The following is a 20,997-nucleotide window of genomic DNA, read 5'->3' on the forward strand; positions in this document are numbered from 1 at the left end:
AAGGACTCTGGGCAAGCTATAGGACTTTTTAAAAGCTTCACTTTCAGGGTGCCTGGGTGGCTCAGTCAGCTAAGCGTCCAACTTCGGCTCAGGTCATGATCTTGTGGTTCATGGGTTCAAGCCCCGCATCGGACTCTGTGCTGACAGCTCAGAGCCTGGAGCCTGCTTCAGATTCTGTGTTGCCCTCTCTCTCTGCCCCTCGCCCACTTATGCATGTGTTCACTCTCTCTCTCTCTCTCTCTCTCTCTCAAAAATAAACATTAAAGATAAATATGTAAGTAAACATTTAAAAAATAAAATTAAAAAAATAAAAGCTTCACTTCCTTTATAAAACAAGGATGATAACACAAAAACCTACCTAGCTGTAATATTACATAAAATAACACATACCACAATGCCTACCAAAGAAAAAACACTGCAGCCTGCCACCAATTCTCTGATATCAACTGGGTATCCTACAATTGCTACCTGGCATTAGTATCAAATCCCACAAGCTAAGGGGCAAGACACCCAACAAGACTGCTTTTGCAGCACACATCCCCCAAGCTATCAGAACTTCTAACTTGGCTACAAATTCAAGGGCTCCCATAACCCTCATTCAAGTGCAGTAATTTGCTATAATGATTCACAGAACTTGTTGAGAACACTGTACTTAACCAATTACAGCTTTATTATAAAGGATACATACAACTCAGCAACAGCCAAGTGGAAGACATGCATAGGGCCAGGTCTAGGGAAAGAGAATGGAGGGATTCAGAACTTCCACACACACCACCCCCCTTGGGGAAATTCAGGTGTCCCCCTTCTAGCACATCCATGTGTTCACCAGCCTGGAAACTCCAGTGTCCAGAGTTTATATAAAGGGGTTCGTTACACAGGCATGGTTGATTGAATCATAATTTATGTATGACTGAACTCAATCTCCAGTCCCTCTCCTCACCCCAGAGATCAAGGGGTAGTAAAGTTCTGACCCTCTAATTGAGAGCTGAGTCTTTCCCAGACCCTCCCTTGAAACTATCTAAGGGCCCATCCCCGAGTCATGTGATCACCATAAACTCAGGTAAGGTTAAAGGGGGCTCATTATGAATAACAAAAGATACTCCTACCCCTACTCAGAAAATTCCGAGGGTTATTGAAGCTCTACATCTGGATCCAGGGACAAGAACCAGACATTTCTTTATTATATCACATGCACATGAAGCTATTATTTTAGAAACCTAGTAGTAGGCTATCAAAATAACACAAGCATAAAGATGAGGAAGAAAAAAAAACTTCAAAAACTTTACAAAAGAATAGAAAAAAGGGGGTGGGGGGGGTCAAACTGAATATAACAATTCAAGTCTGTATGACTAAATAGAAACAGACACATCCAGCAGGGAACTGAGGAAGGGACTGAGAATGAATTTAGTGTTAACCAAGTTGAGATTGAATCACAACCAGTGATTTCAAAAGGACCCAGGCAGATGAAGAACGTGCACCTAGAGACGGAGAAGGACACGGCAGACTCAGTTTTCAGACTTATCCACATAGAAGATTCCCTACCCGCCCCCCAAAGGAAGCCCTCACTACTTAAGAGAGGATACTTGCTCGTGGTGTCACATAACCATCTACTAGAGCCAAACAAAAGCAAGTTAGTTACTGCATTAAGCCTAAAAGGCAAGGGCTGACCTCTAGAACATACTCCATTTAATATTTTGGACTCTAAACAAAATGGTAATTCATTTTTAACATAAAGATTCAAAAAGAACCACATGACCTGGGAATGCAAGCTGGTGCAGCCACTCTGGAAAACAGTATGGAGGTTCCTCAAAAAACTAAAAATAGAACTACCCTACAACCCAGCATTTGCACTCCTAGGAATTTATCCACAGGATACAGGGGTGGTGTTTCGAAGGGACACATGCACCCCCATGTTTATAGCAGCACTATCAACAATAGCTAAAGTATGGAAAGAGTCCAAATGTCCATCGATGGATGAATAAAGAAGGTGTAGCATGTGTATACATATATGTACATACACACACACACACACACACACACACACACACACACAATGGAGTATTACTCAGCAGTCAAAAAGAAGGAAATCTTGCCATTTGCAACTATGTGGATGGAATTGGAGGGTATCATGCTAAGTGAAATTAGAGAAAGACAAAAATCATATGACTTCACTCCTATGAGGACTTTAAGAGACAAAATAGATGAACATAAGGTAAAGGAAACAAAAATAATATACAAATAGGGAGAGGAATAAAACATAAGAGACTCATAAATATGGAGAACAAACTGAGGGTTACTGGAGGGATTGTGGGAGGGGGGATGGGCTAAATGGGTAAGGGGCACTAAGGAATCTACTCCTGAAACCATTGTTTCAATTAGCACTATATGCTCATTTGGATGTAAATTAAAAATAAAATTATAGAAAGAAAGAAAGAAAGAAAGAAAGAAAGAAAGAAAGAAAGAAAGAAAGAAAGAACGAACGAACCACATGACCAAATACCAAACAGAAATGCTAGGTCTTGTTCTTTGACAGAAAAGGACCATTTTATTACCTATCAACAGGAAACTTACAATGCATCTAACAGAAGTGTTTATTTTTTCAAGGAAAAGTTATGGAACAACCACAGAACATTTCAACAACACAACATAAACAGAACAACCATAATCAATTCAGAAAATCTTCCTGTTCAGATACATGAAGCAGGATAAACGCTTCAAGCACAGACACCATTACACAGATTTTACTCAAAGCTTTTACAGTCCAGCTTTTAGAAAGTACATTCAATAACTAGGAACTACCATTTTAATGGCCCACACTTCAGAAGCATCACAACTTATTTTACCCCACAATGTACATATTATAGAGGTGGCTTTTAGACAACAGGCTTGAGCACTGGAAACTTGATCAAGGCGAAAGGGCCCACAGAGACCCCCTGGCTGAACACAGACATGCCCATCAAGCCACCCACTTCCAAATACTCATAGGCCATAACTATCCAAAGGACTGCTTACAACCAGACACAGTTACCAAAAAAGGGAAAATTCCCCATGTTCCCATACCTCCTCACCTTCCCCCTTTAAAAACAGCCCTCACCTCCTGCCTCATGGCAGACAGCCTCTCCTCTGTTGTCCTGCCTGCTGCTCCCTTGAGGTATATTCAATACGTTTCTATCCCTTTGTTCTGTCTTGGGCAAATCCTTTCACAGCCCGTGCCACTATCCCCCACCCAAACATCACCCCACATCTAGAGGCCCCCATGTGACTGGCATAGACACCACACATATCATCACCTCCTCTTGTTGCTAGCATCCCAGAACAAAGTCTCAACTCTGTCTTTCAGCCAGTGAGGGTGAGAAATGGAGGAAGAAAGGGAAAGCAGGGAGTGGGAACAGCATACTGGGCTAGTCAGATGGTTCCTGGTATCAAAAGGATACAATGGGCCCATGGGAACGACACATTCTAGTACTGACTGCGTTAATGAACAGGCTTATTGACTCAGGAATCTGAGAGACTGTGCTGGCTGCAGTGCTAAGTAAGGACGGGAATGCCAGAAGAGTGTGGTAAGAGCCCAGCGTGTCCCATGTTTCCAAACTCCAGACTGAAAGGGAGGCAGCACTGTTAAACCGGCCATGTCCTTGGAGTTTGGGTTTTTCCCAGATAGCAACACCTCTAGACAGAATATAGAGTGAGGGCAAAATCCAAGCCTAGATCCCAACCTCCAACGGGAATGGGGTAAGGGACAGCTCCCTGCCCCACACTCCACAACATCTGATGTATTCAAGTTCCAAAGACTGCTAGAGGAACTCGAAGATGTTCCGAAAGAAAGCAGGTATGACACACTATCCCCACTTCCTGGACTCTGGATCTAAGGCCAAATTAAAAGGACGATTCTACTCTGCACACAGAAAATGTCTGCATCAGGCAGATGGTTGTTTTTGTTTATAGTAGTACTTAATTCCATTAGAGTATGTAAACCAATTATAACTATAGTTATCTACCTACATATAAACTCCTTGTTCGCGTGGGGGGCATCTTGCATCGTGGTTTATTTTCATTATCCTAAGCTAACAGTAGTGAGGATGCCCTTGGCTCAAACCACCTCCTAACTTGCTCCAAATACATAACCCACAGAAAGCCAAACTACTCCCCCAACCCACTGCTAATTTCTGACAGGCTTAAATTCTCTCAGCCTCTGAAGATCCCCTCTCAATCAATTCACCAATGCTACCTTACTCCCAACACCTGAACCCCCAAAGCCCCCAAAATTCCTGAAGTAAAACATTTGTAAATACTGAGGGTCGGAGGGAATAGTCAATGTAAGTAACAGATACCCTTGAGCCATCTCTCCAGTTCCTCCCTCTTCCCTCACCTCAACTCCTACTCCCCCCAAAAATCACCTTGGAAACCCCAAATGGTTACCCCTATATTAAGCAAAATTCAGCCCTTTCCGGTTCTACTTACTTGTGAACATTCCCAGTCCATCAAGGTGCTGAGCTCTAAATTTAGCCTTCCTTCTATCAAGATCTACCCTCCAAGTTTTTTTTTTTTTTTTTTTTTTTTAAATATATGGCTACTCCGATTTTAATGTTTATTTATTTTTGGGACAGAGAGAGACAGAGCATGAACGGGGAAGGGGCAGAGAGAGAGGGAGACACAGAATCGGAAACAGGCTCCAGGCTCCGAGCCATCAGCCCAGAGCCCGACGCGGGGCTCGAACTCACAGACCGCGAGATCGTGACCTGGCTGAAGTCGGACGCTTAACCGACTGCGCCACCCAGGCGCCCCCCTCCAAATTTTTTTAAGGCAAAAAGATAATATTTTTGTTACCTTGTTAAGCGACATTTCCAGCCCTAATGCTTCTTCCTAGTACAAAGGAAAGCAAAACAGGATCTCCATGACCAATGTTTACTGAATTAAATTACCAGGCCACTGTTGTAAGGAACTGCTCATCAGATCACACTGTCCACTTCCCTTTCTCAGAGTAGCAAGGTCACATGCATGTTCAAAATGTCCTCACTTCCAAAAGCAACTGTTATCAGTTGCTTTGCTTCATTCTTTCCAATTATCACCAGTGAAATCTAGGACCTAACAATCAAGAAAAAATCCCTTCATTTTTTGTTACAAATTAAGAATTTACGTCTCAGGAAAATAAAATCAGTTGTTCACAGTCTTCCAAATTTTTTTTAATGTTTATTTATTTTTGGGGGGTGGGGAAGAGGGAGAGAGAGAGAGGGAAAATGAACATGAGCAGCGGAGGGGCAGAGAGAGAGGGAGACACAGAATCCAAAGCAGGCTCCAGGCTCCGAGCTGTCAGCACAGAGCCCGACTTGGGGCTCACAAGCCATGAGATCATGACCTGAGCTGAATCAAACACTCAACAGACTGAGCCTCCCAGGCGCCCCAATTGTCCACAGTCTTCTAATAACAAAACAGTTCTTCAGATGTAGGAGGTACTGTGAGAAGGGTGTGACATCTCTCTTAAGCCTCACAACCACCACAGCAGAAAAAGCACCGAGGCTACTCCCAGTGGTTAAACAGGTTAAAAAACAAAATCCCCTGCTCCGAATCACAAGGACAGGAAATGCTACCAAGGGATTCAAGCCCATCAGGCTAAATTCACAGTTCAAGCTGTTAATGGATTATTTAGACAAATAAAAAGATAACTTGGTGTCTTCCATGCAAATATAAAATGAATACCTGTCTATGATTTTACTTTACTCACTAATTATGGCCCAAATAAGATGTTCCATCTGGCTCAAAAGTGAATCCAAAAAGCACAAACATATAGGCAATCAGAAATGGTGAAACGAGGGACACCTGGGTGGCGACTGCAGTTCAGGTCATGATCTCGAAGTGTGTGGGTTCGAGATCCACAGCGGGCTCTGTGCTGACAGCTGAGAATCTGGGGCCTGCTTTGGATTCTGTGTCTCCCTCTCTCTCTGCCCCTCTCCTGCTTGCACTCTGTCTCTCTCTCTCTCTCTCTCTCTCTCTCTCTCTCTCTCTCTCTCAAAAAGAAATAAACATTTAAAAAAAAAAATGGTGAAACGAATTTGCTTAATAGATCCAAAACTTGGCCTCTTACAGAAGAGAGGAAAAGAGATAAATTGTATCTCCAAACAAAAAATTCATATGCATGTCTTAAGAACAAGAATAATTTGCGCCACCTCGATGGCTCAGTCAGTTGAGTGACTGACTCCTGGTTTCGGCTCAGGTCATGATCTCACAGTTCATGGGTTCGAGCCCCGAGTTGGGCTTCGTGCTGGCAGTTTGGACACTGCTTGGGATTCTCTCTCTTTCCCTCTCTCTCTGCCTCTCCCTTGATCGCTCACCCTCGCTCTCCTTCTCAAAATACATAAACAAACTTTAAAAAAAAAAAAAAAAGAATTTGCATTGCTGTCAGTTACTGACAACTTACGAAGTTGTAAAATAAATGAAAAAACAAAAGCTGCAGACCCCAAAGGCTAAACCTACCAGAAAAGTGCTCCAGACATCACACGGTTTCCAACGAAGACCCCAGTAATCCTCTGGGTTACTGAAAGACTTTCACAGAATTTCCTTACATAGCTCTTAATCACTATGCACAATGCCTATTTCTCCTTTTAGAAAAGAATCCACAGCTTCAAGGTTTCCAACAACCTCTAGAAAAACGGAGTCCTCTCCAGAAAACTAATCTTCCACTAAGATAACATTTTCTCTGTCATACTAAGCCAGAAATTTAGATTCACTATGAATTTATAAATGTATATATACATACACATGCACATGCACACACACACATACAAATACAGAAATAATCCACTAGATTGTCAAATTTCTTAAGAGATCTAGAACGAATGAAGGCATGGTTTTACTGAACAAAGACACAAGGAATTACTCTCTGGAGAAATAAAGACAGAGTTAAACTATCACTTCCAAGTAAATGACCCAAAATTAACTTCTTCAGTGTCTTACTGGCCTATTTATGTATCTTAATTTCTATCCTATGTTTTCTTCCATAAAAAAACAAAACAATCCCAGTCCAACTTCCACCTATGGTAAAGTCGATTAGATCTGCTGCCCCTACTGTTCCAGCTAATTGCAATTGAAAAACCCTGCACAAACAGAAGAAGACTCTGAAGGTGGAGAGAGAAAGGCACACCAGCTGGGAACCCGGGACCCATGGAACAACACAGTGGTGAATCTCCTGGGCTTTCCTTTTGGCTCATATACCATATGGACATGGAGTTGAAGAAGCCAGTTATCCAGAAACGCCAAAGGGGGTTAGGCAAAAAAGTCTCTTCTCTTTCAAAGGACCAAGAAAAGAACAGCACAACAAACTTTTAGATAACAACCACTGCACTCCAGCCAAAAACCACAGACAAAACTGTGGCCCAAGCCATCCACTACAGCATTGGCCAAGTAGGGAGCTAACCTTTCACTCTCACCAGGCTGTAACATTACACCTCAACATGACTCCTTCCCTTAGCCAATCCTTTACCCCTGCAGGGGTGATATCAAAGGCCAGACTTCCCTGCCAGGTAGGTTTAAGACTCCCTTCCCCAGCCACACAGTGTCTATGGAAACTATCTGTAGAGCCTGGACTTTACTCCCGTGACAGTTACAAGGCACTCCTTCCCATCCCCATGTGGGCAGTATGCGGCAAGGCCTAATAGAGAGGCAAGACTTTCACCACCTCCATAGTGTGGGGTAGGAAAGCCACCCCTCCCAGCAAGGTCAGCGGAGGCCCATGGCAGGAAACAGTCAAGTTTCATTTTTTTTTTTTTTTAAATTTTTTTTCAACGTTTATTTATTTTTGGGACAGAGAGAGACAGAGCATGAACGGGGGAGGGGCAGAGAGAGAGGGAGACACAGAATCGGAAACAGGCTCCAGGCTCTGAGCCATCAGCCCAGAGCCCGACGCGGGGCTCGAACTCACGGACCGCGAGATCGTGACCTGGCTGAAGTCGGACGCTTAACCGACTGCGCCACCCAGGCGCCCCGAAACAGTCAAGTTTCAGAGTAGTATTCAGCGGAGGCCTAGAGGGGAACTGAAATACCCACCCCTGCCAGGCAGCAATGAGGAGCCCCACTCTGTGTGCAGGACAGACTACAACTCACCCAAAATGAAACAGGTAATTTGAAAAGCCCTGTAACCATTAGGAAAATTGAACTCATAATTAAAAACCACTGGAAAAAGAAATCTCCTGGCCCAGATTGTTTCATCAGAGAATTACACCAAATTTTTAAAAAGGAGTTAACACAATCACTTCCAGAAAATACAAGAATAGGGAGCACTTTCCAATTCCATTTATGAAGCTAGTATATTACTCCAATGCAAAAACCAGAGAAAAAATAGTACAAGAAAAATAAAACTACAGACCGATATATGAATAGAGGCACAAAAATACGTAACAATGCATTAGCAAATAAAATTCAGCAGTACATAAAAAGTTGAATTTAATCAGAGATGCGTGGTTAGTTCAATATTCAAGAATCGATCAGTGTAATCCACAATATTAACAAACTGAAAAAAAAATCCACATGACCACACTAATCTATACAGAAAAATTATCTGATAAAATTCAATGCCTGTTCATGAGATAAACTCTCAGAAAAAAACTGGAATAAAGGAGAATGTCCTCAACCGGGTAATGAGCATCTACAAAAACCCTCAGTAAACATTATTATACTTAATGATAGAAGACAAAATGCACAATCCCCATTACTGGGAATGAGGCAAGGATGTCCCCTCTCACCACTCTAGTTCACACTGTACTGGAAATACTAGAATGCAAGGAGACAGGAAAAGGAAATAAAAGCTACACAGAAAAGAAGTAAAACTGTCTTTATTTGCAGAGGACATGATAGTTTACACAGACAATCCCAAGAAATCTACTCCAAAAACCTCCCAGAATAAGTGAGTTCAACAAAGTTGTAGATACAAGACAAACATTTTTGTCTATTTTTTAATATTTATTCCTTTATTTTTAGAAAGAGTGAGTGTGTGTGTGTGAGAGAATGCAGGTGCAAGTTGGTGAGGGACAGAGGGAGAAGGAGGGAGAGAACCCCAAGCAGGTTGCACACTGTCAACGCAGAGCCCAATGTGGGGCTCAAACACATGAACTGTGAAATCATGACCTGAGCCGAAGTCAAGAGTAGGACACTTAACCGACTGAGCCACCCAGGTGTCCCCAAGATAAACATTTTAAAAAGCAACTGCATTTCAAGTGAAAAGGCAACCTACATGAGAAAATTTTTGTAACTTATATATGATAAGGGGTTTTGTATCTAGAATATATAAAGAACTAGTATCACTCAGTAATAAGAAAGCAAATAACCCAATTTCTTAAATGGGCAAGGGGCACCTGGGTGGCTCTGTCGGTTGAGCCTCTGACTTCATTCAGCTCAGGTCATGATCTCACTGTGTGTAAGTTAAAGCCCCACATGGGTCTCGCTGCTGACAGCACATAGTCTGCTTTGCATCCTCTGTTCCCCCTCTCTGCCCATCCCCCACACACGCTTTCTCTCTCAAAAATAAACATTAAAAAAATTTTTTTAACGGGCAAAGGATCGGAATAGACATTTTTCCAAAGAAAACATACAAACGACTAATAAGCACATGCAAAGATGTTGGACATCATTTGCCATCAGGGAAATGCAAATCAAAACACCTCACACCTCCTGGGATGTTATAATGTAACTTCTCTATAATGTCCCTATAATCAAAAAAACAGGTAATAATAAGTGTGGGTGTGGATGTAGAGAAATGGGAACACTCACACACTGCCGAGGGATTGTAAAATGGTACAGCCTGGAGAACAGTCTGGCAGTTCCTCCAAAATTTAAATATATGTTTACCAGACGGCCCAGAAATTCAAGTTCTAGGTGAACACCAAAGAACAACTGAAACATACATGTACCCAAAAACTTGTACTTGAGTGTTCAAGGCATCATTATTCATAACAGCCAAGAAGTGTTCATCAACTGATCAACGGATAAATAAAATGTGTCCTATCCATGCCTTGGAACAGCTCATTATTCAGCCATAAGGAATGATGCAGCGACACATGCTACAGCATGGACAAACCTTGAAAACATGTTGGGTGAAAGAAGCCAATCACAAAAGACCACATATTCTATGACTCCACTTACGTGAAATGTCCAGAATAGACAAATACACCAAGACAGAAAGCAGATTAGAATGTGCTTCTAAGGGGAAAGGTTGGGGGTTAGGGAAGTGTCACTTCTCATGAACAGAGGGCTTCTTTTTGAGGTGATGAAAATGTATTAAAATTAATTGTGGTAATGGTCATACAACTCAGTGAATATATTAAAAATCACTACCAAATCCACAGCTGAGTTCTTTGCAGAAACTGACAAGCTGATTCTAAATCATATGGATTTGTTGGGGAACCAGAATAGACAACACAAACTTGAAAAAGAAGAACAAAGTGAGAACTCATACTTCCTGATTTCAAAACTTACCACAAAGCAACCGTAATTAAGACAGTGTGGCACTAGCATAAGGACATAGACAATGGGATGGAGAGTTCAGAGACAAACCCATTTGTCTATAAAACCACAATATGACCCTGCGACTGCATTCCTGGGCATTTATCCCAGTGAAATGAAAACTTAAGTCCACACAAAAACCTGTATGTGAACGTTCATAACAGCTTTATTTATAACAGCCAAAAACTAGAACTAACCCAAAATACCCTTCAATGGATACATCCACACCAAATGCTAATGATCTTAAGGAATACCAAGCAAGAAAAAAGAACAAACCATTGATACAGGCAACAACATAGATGAACCTCCACGGAATTATGTTACGTAGAAAAAGACAATCCCCAAATGTTACACACTGTATAATTCCACTTATATAACATTCTTGCAATAGCAGAAATTACAGAAAGGAAGAACATATTAGTGGTTGCCACAGAAGAGGGTGTGTGGCTATCCAAGTACCACATAAGGAATCCATATGGTGAAACTATTCTGTGTCTTGGCTGTATCAATGTCAATATTCTGGTTGCAATATTGTACTACAATTTTGCAAGATGTTACCTTGGGGAAAACGTACATGGGTTCCTTTTGTATTACTTCTTGCAACTGAAAGTAACTCTATAATTATCCCAAAATAAAAACTTAAAAGAAAGGCAGAGGAAGATCTGACCACATACAGAAGAAGAAAAGGCAATGTGACCACAGATGCAGGGAACAGAGTGATGTGGCCACAAACCAAGAAATGAAGGCAGTCACCAGAAACTAGAAGAGGCAAGGAACATATTTTCCCCTAGAGCCTCTGGAGGTGGCACAGTCCTCCCACACTTTGACATCACCCAGTGAGTCTGATCTTGGACTTCTGGCCTCCAGAACTGTGAAAAAAAATTTTTTTTTGATGTACTAAGCCACCAAGTTTGTGGTATTTATTATAGCAACCACAAGAAACTAATATAAATACCCATCTCCTAGAAACATTATAAACAACGAACAAATATGTATGGAAAATGCCCTGACGAAGTCAGAAGCACAACTGCAAAAGAGAAAAACATACACAATGTTAGAGGGCTTAATTCAAAATAAGAATACTCATGCCCCTAGTTTTTGAGAGTTAAATAAATCTGAGATAAAAAGAGAAATAAAAATAGCTTTGGGAATAATTATGTCCCATGTAGCCTGAGTTCCCTGAAGATTAGCCCACTCAATACACAAGAACTATTTATAACAGTGGCTCTAGCAATGATTCAGTCTTGATTAACTCTGACTTCTAAGGTATTTCTTCTCAGAAGGCAAGAGAAGGTAAATTGGACTGGTTTCACTCCAACCCTAAATAAACTCAGCAAAACAAGGTTACTCTAGCACCCCCAGACTACTCTACATTACTTCAATCCTGCTTCTACACTTCTCTTCCGTTGTTACAGAGGACAAAGCAAATATAGTTCTTCTTGTAATTTAATCAATTGGTCTTAATTAACAGCCATGCAGAAAGTACAACTTAAGTTTCTATTTGTAGTTATTCACATTAACAAGTATGTCAGTCCAGTAATTCACAAATTCTCCAGTTTGAATACTACATCATAAAATACCATTATGTACACACAGAAATAAAAACCCAGTAGTGTATGTTTACTGAATTTCACAATGATATAAAGGCACACGCAAGAGTATTAAGAGTGCCAGGGCACTCGGGTGGCTCAGTCAGTTAAGCATCTGACTCTTTATATCAGTTCAGGTCATGGTCTCACGTTCATGGATTTGAGCCCCACATTGGGCTCTGGCAGTGTGGAGCCTGCTTGGGAGTCCCTCTCTCCCCCTCTCTCTGCCCCTCCTGCATGCTTCCTCTCACTCACTCACATGCTCTCTCTCTCTCTCCCCCTAAAATAAAAAAACTTTAAAATATATTTTTATATATTATATATATGTTAATGTATAAGTTTATAAATTTTTATATATATGATATATATATATAAAGAGTGCCAAAATAATCACAACACATGAAAGGGGAAAAGGGCAAAAGGATGTCTCATTTAAAAATCCACATTATAGGGGCGCCTGGGTGGCACAGTCGGTTAAGCGTCCAACTTCAGCCAGGTCACGATCTCGCGGTCCGTTGAGTTCGAGCCCCGTGTCGGGCTCTGGGCTGATGGGTCGGACCCTGGAGCCTGTTTCCGATTCTGTGTCTCCCTCTCTCTCTGCCCCTCCCCCGTTCATGCTCTGTCTCTCTCTGTCCCAAAAATAAATAAACGTTGAAAAAAAAAAAATTTTTTTTTTAAATTAAAAAAATAAAAATCCACATTATAGGGGCACCTGGGTGACCAGGTTGGTTAACTGTCCAACTTTGGCTCAGGTCATGATCTCATGGTTCGTGAGTTTGAGCCCTGCATCGGGCTCTCCACTGACAGCTGGGAGCCTGGAGCCTGCTTCCAATTCTGTGTCTCCCTCTCTCTCTGCCCCTCCCCCATTTGTGCTCTGTGTGTCTCTCTCAAAAATAAACACTTAAAATAATATATTAAAACTCCCACATTACAGAGAGAATCACCCTATGCAGCTAGTCAATTGTGTTTGCAAGGATATACAGGAACTTTGAGCATAACTTGTAATACAAAGCATACTCTTATTCAAATCATAATCTCTTACACTTAAAGCCACATAAGTATATTTACATAAAGTATATTTTCAATTTAAACTGGATTAAAACAGGCAAAACAGCAGACTCTGGAACTAGACTGCCTAGGTTCAAACCCATGTCATTTAACCTTTCTGGGCCTCAGTTGCCTCAACGGTAAAATGAAGACTATAATAGTATTTACAGGGGACACTGTGAGAATTAGAGGAATTACAAACTTAACAGCATTTTAGGACTGAACCCAATATGTAGTAAGCACTCAATATTAGCTTTTACGATTATTATTAATGGCTACTAAAAGAGAGTGTCACCAAGACTGCCTATGGACCTCATGTTTTACAGCTGCCATGCTTACCTTTCATCACAGAAAACCCACAGGTGACAAGAAGTGACAAAAATCTCAGTGATCTCTGTACAGAAGGCACTGATTTATCCCCGCCCTCTAGACAGTAAATGCAAGGACAGGAATTGTGTCTTATTCAACTGTGTCCCCATCACCAAGTTCATGGTTAAGTGTCCAAAAATATTCCAGTTAAGTAAATAAACATTACCGTGTTCAAGCCACTCCACTTACCATCATTTTCCTCTGTAAGCCCACAGAGGCAGATTTTTATTTAAAGGCTATGCAATAAAAACACAATTCTAAGAAAGCGCTTGTATTACAACAACAGGACAGCAGAAATAATGAGAGCCAAGACAAAGCTGCCTTCCCCAAGATACCAGAACATTCCTGTGGGGAAAGAGTTACTATCTGAGCTAAAAACAATCCCCTTCTCTCCACACAAAGAAGGCTGTGAATGGCTGCAGTGCTCACTTCTCCTCCTCCTGGTTCTCTTATTCCTAACTTCCGTCATTTGCTTTGTGACACCTGTCCATACCAGGTCACCAGCTCCACGAGTTCTCCCAAGGGGATTAACTATACACTTATTTTAAAGCATAAAATGGGGGTGCCTGGGTGGCGCAGTCAGTTAAGCGTCCGACTTCAGCCAGGTCACGATCTCACGGTTCGTGAGTTCGAGCCCCACGTCAGGCTCTGGGCTGATGGCTCAGAGCCTGGAGCCTGCTTCCGATTCTGTGTCTCCCTCTCTCTCTGCCCCTCCCCCGTTCATGCTCTGTCTCTCTCTGTCCCAAAAATAAATAAAAAACGTTGAAAAAAAATTAAAAAAAAAAGCATAAAATGGAGGTGAGCTCTTATGTGACATGGAAAACTAGGGGTAGCTTAAGTCTTCCCTTTATTGTCCCCAGAGCAGCAACCTACTTCCAGTGAGGAAGTTAACGATTTCAGTTTTCAGAAACCTCAACTGTGAAAGTCTGCTGATAAAAGTGGCTAATCACCCCTGGTCAGCTTTCATTGACGGTGCCCCTCAGACATGCCTTCCATCTGCCTCTGGGGTTATCACAGTAGGATCCCCGTGTCCCCACTGCCAGACAGAGAGGACCAGGTAAAGACGTGATGGCTGAAAGTTCACAAAGGCCTTTTTCGAACTTTCCCTCACTGCTACTGGGAACTCACCACAGGCTTTTCTCAGCTCCATTACTTTATCCAAAACCTTGCAGCCAAAGCGATCACAGGAGTCCTCGTTATCCAAGAGCAATTAGCATAGAATGGAAAAAGCCACACAGTGATTTCTCTTAAACAGAGACATTTCACAATGATGAAAAAGAGAGACTGGATTAGAATTTTCACCTTCAAAAATGAAACGAAATACAAATCAACTTATTTGCATAATGTATCTTATATTAACCAAAATTTAGGTTACACTCACAACTATGCACTAATTCTCAGGACAAGGAATTAATAAGGGATTGGGACATAATCTTGTGGCTAAACTGTAAAACGGCATGATATGACAATCTTGATTTCACATTTGCTTTTGCAAGACAATTATCACAAAAGAAAAATTCTAGATTTCATCATTTATTCCCCTGAAGCCTCTCATGCTCCTTTTAAATTCTTACAAAGCATCTCTCTTGTCATCATTCCTGCTGGTTTTCCTCATCAAGTTAATTAGCCTAACATGGCCAATTCTCACTAGCATCTCTTTAAAGGATAACAGAAAGTGCACAAATCTTAGGTGTGCAACTTGAGTTTTTACATATACATACACCCATATAACTACTGCCCAACTCAACATACACAACATTTCCAATACCCCAAAAGGTTGCCGGAGGAACCACCGCTTCCACTTCTAGGACGGGGAAATAGCTGAACCTGTTTTGGGACTTCACTTAAATGAATCATATGGTATACAATCCTTTGTCTGGCTCCTTATGTCTACGAAATCCATTCATGTGGACGCGTGTATCAGCAGTTCATTCTTTAACTGCTTTTATAATGTTTCCTTTTATAAATATACCACAGTTGACTTGTCCATTCTACTGCTAATGTACGTTGGGTTTTACCTAATTTTTAGCAGCCACAAATAAAGGTTCTACAAACATCCTTTCACTTTTGTCTTGTTTTGTTTTTGTAGACATATAAATCCGTTCCTCTTGGATTCCAGCCATTCTAGAAGGTGTGCAGTAGCTCACTGCTTTAATTTCCATTTCTCTATTGACTAATAATGTTGAGCACCTCTTTTTTTTAATGTTTTATTTATTTTTTGAGAGCAAGAGAGTGTGAATGGGTTAGGGGCAGAGAGAGAGGCGGACAGTGGATCCAAAACGGGCTCAGTGCGGACAGGCTGACAGCAGCCCAATGCAGGGCTTGAACTCACCAACGGTGAGATCGTGACCTAAGCCGAAGTCAGATGCTCAACCTGACTGAGCTACCCAGGCGCCCCTTGAGCTCCTCTGAAGGTATGTATACAGACCTTCAGAAATCCTCTAGTAGAGGGGCGCCTGGGTGGCGCAGTCGGTTAAGCGTCCGACTTCAGCCAGGTCACGATCTCGCCGTCCGTGAGTTCGAGCCCCGCATCGGGCTCTGGGCTGATGGCTCAGAGCCTGGAGCCTGTTTCCGATTCTGTGTCTCCCTCTCTCTCTGCCCCTCCCCCGTTCATGCTCTGTCTCTGTCCCAAAAATAAATAAACGTTGAAAAAAAAAAAAATCCTCTAGTAGAAAGAGCCTGTTCAAAATTTCTGTATATTTTTTAATTGACTTTTTCTTATTAATTGTATACACACACACACACACACACACACATATTTTGGGTAGGAGTCCTTGGTCAGATATATGAATTGCAAATTTCTTCTTCCAGTCGGTACTTTGCCCCTAATTTTTTTTTTTAATGTTTATTTATGTTTGAGGGAGAGGGAGGGAGAGAGAGCAGGGGAAGGGCAGGGGCAGGAGGACAGAGGATCTGAATTGGGCTCTGCACTGACAGCAGGGAGACGGATGTAGGGCTCCGTCTCACAAACCATGAGATCATGACCTGGGCTGAAGTCAGACACTCAACAGGCTGAGCCACCCCGGCACTCCTGCCCTTCATTCTCTTAGTGGTGTAGAAGGAGAGAAGTTCTCATTTTAATTTAGTCTGAAGTCCAATTTATCAATCACTGTTACAGTCATTGCTTTCACAGTCCTTTCTAAGAATTTTACTCTAGTATTGCTAGAGTACTAGTTCTCTGACTTGTGCTTCTGGTCTGAACAGTTCTCAACCTTGCTCTGAATGCATGAAATCCTGCATCTCTGCAGGGTTTCCAACTTCACCTTGCAATCAATTTGGAACGCACTGTTCAATGCTAGACAACTCTAGGGTTATGAATGTTTGCATGGAGATCACTTTTACAACTAGAGAATTCATTTGTGATTACTTCCATATTATAATGGCCTTCTGCACAAATATATTAAAAATCTAATGTGGGGCGCCCTGGGTGGCTCAGTCGGTTAAGCATCCGACTCGGCTCGGGTCATGATCTCACGGTTCGTGAGTTCGAGCCCCACGTCGGGCTCTGTGCTGACAGCTCAGGGCCTGGAGCCTGCTTCGGATTCTGTGTCTCCCTCTCTCTCTCTGCCCCTCCCCCCGCTCGCAATCTCTCTCTCTCTCTCTCTCTCTCTCTCTCTCCCTCTCTCTCTCTCAAAAACAAATAAAACATAAAAAAATTTTAAAAATCTAATGTAAAAATAAATGAAAAAATGTTATTCTAACAGTTTACCCCCAACACACTTACGAGGATTCTTCCCACTCCTTTTTCATGGCTTTGCTCCAGTGGATCCACCTTCACACTAGACCCTGCAGACTTTTATGACATGTAAGTTTTCTGTAGTCTATGAAACCAGAAGCCTAGAAGAAGTTATATGCCTGGTTCTGTTAAACTTTATTGACCCAACGACATCAAAGGGTTTACAATTCTCCTAAAACCCAGTAACAAAGAACTTTCTGCTCTACCCTTCACTAAATTAACAACGTCTCCAATCTGCAACCATATTGTTACCAAAACAACCAACACCTGTTTACTTGGTTATCAAGGGTTCCCTTCTCCCACCCCATTATTCTTCACACCCAGTCAATCTTCCATTCCACCTTCAAAATGTGGTGGCAGACTCTGACCTCTGGTCTGCCAGTAAATGCCCTGCTTCTCTCCCTCACCACCTCTTGCTTGGAGTATGGAAACTGTCCTTAACTGGTCTCCTTACATTCTGAGTATCGCCCTGTCACCAAAATCATCTCTCCAGAACATAAACTTGATCATATTACTTACTTGACTAAGATTGTTTTACAGGCCCCACTGGGCACAGGATAAACCTACTCTCTCAGATGAGAATTCACAATCATTGCTGGGTTCTCTCTCAGCAACTTCTGCAAAACTCTGGTCTGACCCCTGGACACCAATGCACTCTCACTTGTCCTGACTCTCCACTGTTAACTCCTTTGGCTAGAAAACCTATCTCCTTTATCCTGCAGTCACTTCTCTTCCTATCTTAGCCACGGCCACCCCCAACAAAAGCAACTTGTATGTGTTTCCACAGCTCTCTGTACCCACCACAACTATATGAGTCCCTCTCCCACTGCATTAATTATTTATCTTATTCACTGGTCTACAAACTTTTGGACCTGAAATTTCTCCCTGTACTCCATTATGATAAGGTCAGGAGTTAATCTTTACATGCCAAAGACTTGGCAGGGCAATTCCATAAAGGCTCAAAGAAAGAATGAATGTCCAAGCTACTTTTACTCCATATCCTTTTTTTCCTATAGAGACTAGAACACTTAATGCAAATACGTCAAAGCAATGAACCAACCTAACGTAAGCTTTCGTTCAAAAGTCACCCAGCAAATTATTCTTTTGGAGTTTAATAAAAACCAAATCTTCCTTAATTATTGATTTTTGCTTCCTGTTAGAAATTAGTCAACTCTTTGTTTTAAAATAATTTTTAAAATAAAGGGCACCAAAAGTAAGATGACTATACCACTTAACCAAAGTAACTGTAGTCATCACCATATAAATCACTGTTGGATGCTAACGGAATGAAACACAATTATTATTTATAAAATATAACCAAAACAATCACAAACAAAATTACTTCATTGAAAAACGTGTTCCTATATATCTCCTTAACGCGTAACAAATCTGTATGATACCGGAAGACCATATGGCGGTTAAGAACAGAGTTGTTCCATTCGGTGCCTCAGTTTCCTCATTGGTATAACAAGATGAGAAAGTACTTCACAAAATTGCTAGGTAACTGAGTCAGCACAAATAAGGTTCTTGGCAGAGTAACCGCATAGTAATAAATGTCAACTGCTATCATTGAATACTTTTAACTTTCTTAACCCCTTTCGTATATACATTGCCTTGTTTTGTTTTGTTTTCTTCACAATACAATGAGCTTGTTTGGACAAGAAATGCTTTGCCCGGTCCAGAGAGGAGACACTGACAAAGAGGTTATATGATTTCCCTAATGTATTTTAATTGGCAGAGTAGGAACTGGAAACCACACCTACCCCAGCCCCCGACCAAACTGACCAAATCTCCAGGTAGCACTTTGGAAGAAAAAGTCTTTTAGGTTTTCCCCACCGTTTCCTCTTGGCGGTCAGCAACAGGCAGATGGGAGCAGATGAACTAACCCATTAGCTCAAATTAAAACGTAGGAGAAGCCTCACTTTCACAGTACCTGACACACAGTGGGCACTAAAAGACAAGAACTACTGGGGCTGAAACACAAAGTGCTACCGTGTTTCTCAATGACAGAACAAGGCAAAATCAAGCCTGCTATCGAAAAGAAAAGCCACTTGATAATTACGCTCATCTATCACATCAAAGTAAAACGTGGCAAGAGAAACTTTTTTAAAAAAAGAAAAAAAACCTTTAAAAGTCGGACAATTTCCTTTTATTCTCAAAAATCAACAGTTGCAAAAAGGACTTTCATTAGGACACTTTTTGAAAACTCAACTAATTATATTCCATGACATGTCTTTGCCCAAGTAAGCGACTGACGTGTATAGACAGTATTTCATCTCTGAAAGCCCTTCACCATACTTGTTACTTCCCTGGGCTTAAACTGAATCCCAATACTCAGCCGCCTATACAGCCACGTGCATATGGAATACAGTTAATGAGCTTCAAAGGCAGATGCAATATTCCGAGGAACCCAACTGAAGCAGGTAAGTACCAAGGAACCAAAAGGTCCCTGAGGCATCTCGAGTGCCCTACCAGTATTTCTTCTCTTCAAGGAGCAGGTAGAAGTTAAAAACACCTCAAGGATCAGGCTTGACAGCAGCTCCTGGCTGGGGCCTACCTTTCCTTTCGTGGCACCGCCACTCGGGCACCTATGGGCAGGCATCTGGCGCCTGAAGGATATACACAGATCAGGGCTGGCACGTGGTGGCCACTTGGGACGTTTTGCACAGTGACCGAAACAGGAGTATGTCCGGGACGAGGCAGCTCCCAGACCCGCTCACATCTGGAACAGGAAGGTCTGGACGCTAATCTGGGCCGTCCAACGGGACACCTGGCCCTCCTCGCCCCGCAGCCGCCTCGCCCTCGCCTAGCCGGCCCGCGCGGTCCCAAAGCCCCCCGACGTGTCTCCAGGCTCCTGGAGTAGCTTCCCCGCGCCTCCTCTCACCTGAGCCCGCGACGCCGCCACCTGCGTCAGGACCCCAGTTCCTGGCCAAGTGACCGTTACCTGGGCCGCAGCCCGGGGAGAACCTCGGCTCCAGGGGAAGAGCCCGTGAGACTGCTCCCCCTCCGCCAACTCGGGAATCCCCCGGCCGCCGCCGCCATTTTACCGGCGCGCAACCCCCACCTGATAATTCCAGCTTCCCACCTGTGACCAGCAGAGGACGTCGAGCGTCGCCTTGGGGGACGCGTGGGCGACCTGGAGAATCCGTGGGGGTCACAACCTCCGAACAGAACCCGCCGCTAATTCATCCCGGAGCGGGGAGGCGTCCGGCCCGTCGCCCTAGTAATGCGTCCCGGAAGGCTCCATCCTGATTGGCTGCGAGCTCCATGACGAGACGGCGTCCCCGGCTGCGTGGGAAGCCCGGGTTCCCAGCGCCCCGCCCCTGCTCCCCTGCGGGGGCCACCCCGGGCGTCCGTAGTCGAGGGCTCCCTTAAAGGGGCCGCGCGCTCTTCCTCTTCTGGCCCTCCCGAAGAGGGGGGCGGTGTAAGGGCGAGGAACAATAGCAATAGGAAACCACGGAGGGCATTGTCCCAGGGAACCTCATCGTCCAGCCAACCCCTAGTTTCAGACTGGAAAACAGAAATCTGGGGAATTGAATTTACAAGCCTACTTTACTAGCTCGAGGTCCCGGGGCAAATCAGTGGTAGAACCAGTTCTAGAACTCCGGTTCCTGATGCGCAGAGCCAAGTTCTCCCTAGCAGGCGCAGCATTTCCCCCTTCCTAGAGAAACTTCTCCGAACGCCCACAGCCGTTACTAACCCTCGTAAAAGGTGCTCGTCGCTTTGCACTGTGGTGTATCCGCCCCCTGACCTACAGGATTCTAA

The 20,997-nt window shown here is 42.9% G+C and overlaps 1 protein-coding gene across 2 annotated transcripts in view; it reads right to left on the reverse strand.

Annotated features, from left to right (window-relative positions):
* LCLAT1 (lysocardiolipin acyltransferase 1) overlaps positions 1-20,651 on the reverse strand; it is a 186,533-nt gene extending 165,882 nt beyond the window's left edge. The window contains exon 1 of one of the 2 annotated variants that reach the window (XM_043604210.1): positions 20,318-20,651. The gene's annotated coding sequence lies outside the window, so the exon portion shown is untranslated. Of the gene's footprint in view, positions 1-20,296 lie in introns of both variants that reach the window. The other variant, XM_043604209.1, reaches the window with a different exon arrangement.
* Between the last annotated feature and the right edge of the window lie 346 nt (positions 20,652-20,997).

The sequence above is a fragment of the Prionailurus bengalensis genome, chromosome A3 (assembly GCF_016509475.1).
Source record: "Prionailurus bengalensis isolate Pbe53 chromosome A3, Fcat_Pben_1.1_paternal_pri, whole genome shotgun sequence".
Taxonomy (NCBI): Eukaryota; Metazoa; Chordata; class Mammalia; order Carnivora; family Felidae; genus Prionailurus; species Prionailurus bengalensis.